Here is a 4,178-nt window from a genome sequence, read left to right as displayed (position 1 = left end):
GTAAAGGAGCCCGGGTCCTGGAAATGGAAACAGAGATGGGACCTGTTACCCGATAAAGGGGAAGAAGAGAGGGTGGTTTGTGGTTAGTAGGGTGCTCGACACTGAGAAGTGCTCCATAAATCATATTGATTTTTTTAATGGTATTTGTTAAGTGCTTACTATGTGCCAGGCACTGCTCTAAGCGCTGGGGTAGATACAAACTAATCAGATTGGACATAGTTCCTGTCCCATGTGAGGCTCACAGTCTTAATCCCCATTTTACAGATGAGGTGACTGAGACACAGAGAAGTGAAGTGACGCCCAAGAACAGGCAAGCAGCAGAGTCAAGACTAGAACTCAGGTCCTTTTGATTCTCAGGCCCTTGCTCTATCCACTAGGCCATGGGTTTGAATCCCGGCTCAGCCACTTGTCAGCAGTGTGACTGTGGGCAAGTCACTTCACTTCTCTGTGCCTTACTTCCCTCATCTGTAAAATGGGGATGAAGATTGTGAGCCTCATGTGGGACAACCTGATTACCCTGTATCTCCCCCAGTGCTTAGAACAGTGCTCTGCACATAGTAAGCGCTTAACAAATACCAACATTATTATTATTGGTTGGTTCAAGAGCTCTCCTGCCCCAGTCCCAGTACTGGTCAAATGATGGTGGTGAGGAGCTCAGTGGGTAGGTGGGCTGAGCTGAGCGGGAAGGGTCTGAAGGTTGTCATCGGTCTTTTGTAGGAGGAATTTGTGTGTCTGGGGGGAAACTAAGGTGAATGGGGTTGTTATTCTGAATAAAAATCTGAGGATTCGGATAGGAGGGGTGCAGAGCGGAGCTGAAAGAACACAGGAAAGCCCCCGCTGTGGTCCCAATTCCCGGGAATGAGGCGAGCCAGGGTCAGAGTTGGGGAGAGGGCTTTAGGGTTCTGTAACATTTGATCTGGGGCCTGTGGGATTAGTTTTTGAGGAGGGAGGCCTGAACGGATGAATATTTACCAGTGGAAACATTGGTGCAGCATGGAACTCCCCTGTTTCTTCTACACCGTCCGCCTTCATCATCAGCAGCTTCATTATCAATGGCATTTACCGGACACCTACGGAGTGCGGAGTACTGAAATGAGTGATTGGGAGAGTGCCACGGAAACCAGACACATGGTCACTGCCCTCCAAGAGCTTAGGGTCTATTGGGGATGGACAAACAAAAAGGATGTAGACCGTAAGCCCGGTGTGGGCAGGGAATGTGTCTGTGATATCGTCTACTGTCCTCTCCCAGGCTCTTAGAACAGTGTGAACGTGCTGTTGGGTAGGGACTGTCTATCTGTTGCCGAATTGTACATTCCAAACGCTTAGTACAGTGCTCTGCACATAGTAAGCGCTCAATAAATATGATTGAATGAATGAAGAGTGCTCTGCACACAATAAGCGCTCAAGTAAATACGATTGAACGAATGAATGAATGTGTGAGTAAAGGGAGCGGGAGGAAGCAAGGATATACCAGGAAGTAGTGCAGTGCAGGATGTTTCGTTTCCCTCCCAGACCTTTCCAGGGAGGCCCAGGCTGGAATGTCATTGTGTCCTCCCACCACTGTTCTCCTAGACACACACACAGTGGAGTGTCATCCAGTCCTCCCACCTCTTCTCCCCCCCCAGACACACACCCACACAAACACAGTGGAGTATCATTGTGTCTTCCCACCTCTCCTCCCCCCCCCCCAGACAAACACACACACACAGCGGAGTATCATGTGTCCTCCCACTTCTCCTTCCCCCCCCAGACACACACACATGCACCGTGGAGTGTCATTGTGTCCTCCCACCTCTCTTCCCCCACCCCAGACACACACACAAACACAGTGGAGGGTCATTGTGTCCTCCCACCTCTCCTCCCCCCCAGACACGCACCACACAGTGGAGTGTCATCATGTCCTCCCACCTCTCCTCCCTCCCCAGATACACACACAAACACACAAGAGTTGTTGTGTCCTCCCACCTCTCCCCCCACCCCGACACACACAGACACAGACACACATAGACACACACACATACAGTGGAGTGTCATCGTGTCCTCCCACCTCTTCGCCCCCTTCAGACACAACACACACACACACACACAGAGTGGAGTGTCATCGTGTCCTCCCACCTCCCCTCCCTTCCCAGACACATACACACACACCCACAAACACACGAGAGTTGTGTCCTCCCACCTCTCCCCCCCCGACACACACACACACACACACACACACACACACAAACAGGGGAGTGTCATCGTGTCCTCCCACCTCCCCTCCCTTCCCAGACACATACACACACACCCACAAACGCACGAGAGTTGTTGTGTCCTCCCACCTCTCCCTTCCCCCAGACACACACACAAACACAGTGGAGTGTCATCATGTCCTCCCACCTCGCCTCGACCCCAGACACACACACACAGTGGAGTGTCATCGTGTCCTCCCATCTCTCCTCCCCCCCCAGACACACACACACACACACACACACACAATCCCAGCGGTTAGAGCAGTGCTCTGCACATAGTAAGAGCTTAACAAATACCAACATTACATTACACAGAGTGGAGTGTCATCGTGTCCTCCCACCTCTCCTCCCTCCCCTCCAGACAAACACACACACACACACAAACACACACACACACAGAGTGGGGCGTCATCGTGTCCTCCCACCTCTCCTCCCCCCCCCGCCCGAGAGACAGACAGAGTCAGACCCAGAGACAGAGAGAGACAGAGAGAATGCCGTCCCGCCCATTCCTTCGCCCTGGTGGGCAGATGGAGCTCCCGGCGCCCCCTGGCGGCCCGGGCCTTACCGGTTGTGTGGCCCCCGGCCCCCCGGCCAGTCTGTCCCGACCCCCGACAGTCTGTCCCGGGCCCCGGCCCTCCCCCCTTAACCGGGCCAGGAAACGAAGCGAGGCGGAGCACACCGGCTCCCAGGCCCCGGCTCCGCCTTCTCCCTCCCTCCTCCCCTTTCTTCCCCCTCTCTTCTCTCTCTACTTTGCCCTCCTCCCATTCCCCCTCTTCCTCCTCTGCCTAGCCTTCTGTCCTTTCTCCCAAATACCACAAATATTATTACTAAACAAATATCACAATTATTGTTATTCTCCCCCTCCCTGTTTCCCCTCGTCTCACCCTCCTCTCCCTCCCCTCTTCCCTCTCTTTCCCCTCTTCCCCTCTTCTCACCCTCCTCTCCCTCCCCTCTTTCCCCCTTCCCCCACTCCTCCCCGTTTCCCCTCTTCTACCCTCCTCTCCCTCCCCTCTTCCCCCTCTTTTGTCACTATTCTCCATTTCCCCTCTTCTACCCTCCTCTCCCTCCTCTCTTCCCCCTCTTTTGTCACTACTCTCCATTTCCCCTCTTCTCACCCTCCTCTCCCTCCCCTCTTCCCCCTCTTCCCCCCACTCTCTTCCCTGTTTCCCCTCTTCTCACCCTCCTCTCCCTCCCCTCTTTCCCCTCTCCCCCCACTCCTTCCCATTTCCCCTCTTCTCACCTCCTTTCCCTCCCCTCTTCCCCCTCTTTCGCCACTCCTCCCCATTTCCCCTCTTCTCACTCTTCTCTCCCTCCTCTCTCCCCCCAGTTCCCCCACTCTCTTCCCCATTTCCCCTCTTCTCACCCTCCTCTCCCTCCTCTCTTTCCCCTCTTCCCCCACTCCTCCCCATTTCCTCTCTTCTCATCCTCCTCTCTTCTCCCTCTTTCCTCTCTTCCCTCACTCCTCCTTTTCTTCTCCTCCTCTCTCCTCTTCCCCTACTCCTTCCCATCTTCTCCCACTCTGTCCTCTTCCCCCTTTCTCCCTATCTTCTCTGTCTTTCTCTTCTTCCCCCTCTGCCCCCTCTCCTCTGGTTCTTGTCCCAGCTCATGTCCTGTTCCTAACATGGGATTTTCCTCTGTCTCTAGAGGCCCTTATCCCCACTCCTTCCTTATCCCCCCAGTCCTGCCCTGCACTTGCTCCTTCTCTTTTTCTGCACAGCCCCATTCCCATCTCCATCTGTCAGTCAGTCAGTGGTATTTATTGAGCACTTATTGAGCGCTGTATTAAGCAAATGGGAGAACACAGTACAATAGAGTTGGTAAACATGATCGTTGCCCTCAGAGAACTTTCAATCTAGTTGGGGAGACAGACATTAAAATAAATTACAGATAGGAGAAATGCATAGGTGATGCAGAGGAGTAACAATAATAATAATAATAATGTTGGTA

The 4,178-nt window shown here is 53.4% G+C and overlaps 1 long non-coding RNA gene across 1 annotated transcript in view; it reads left to right on the top strand.

Annotated features, from left to right (window-relative positions):
- LOC114808736 overlaps nt 1–4,178 on the top strand; it is a 48,923-nt gene that overhangs the window by 1,450 nt on the left and 43,295 nt on the right. The window lies entirely within an intron of this gene.

The sequence above is a fragment of the Ornithorhynchus anatinus genome, chromosome 2 (genome assembly GCF_004115215.2).
Source record: "Ornithorhynchus anatinus isolate Pmale09 chromosome 2, mOrnAna1.pri.v4, whole genome shotgun sequence".
NCBI classification, from domain to species: Eukaryota; Metazoa; Chordata; class Mammalia; order Monotremata; family Ornithorhynchidae; genus Ornithorhynchus; species Ornithorhynchus anatinus.
Note: the sequence above shows the minus strand (reverse complement) of the source record. Positions and strands in the feature narration are given on the sequence as shown.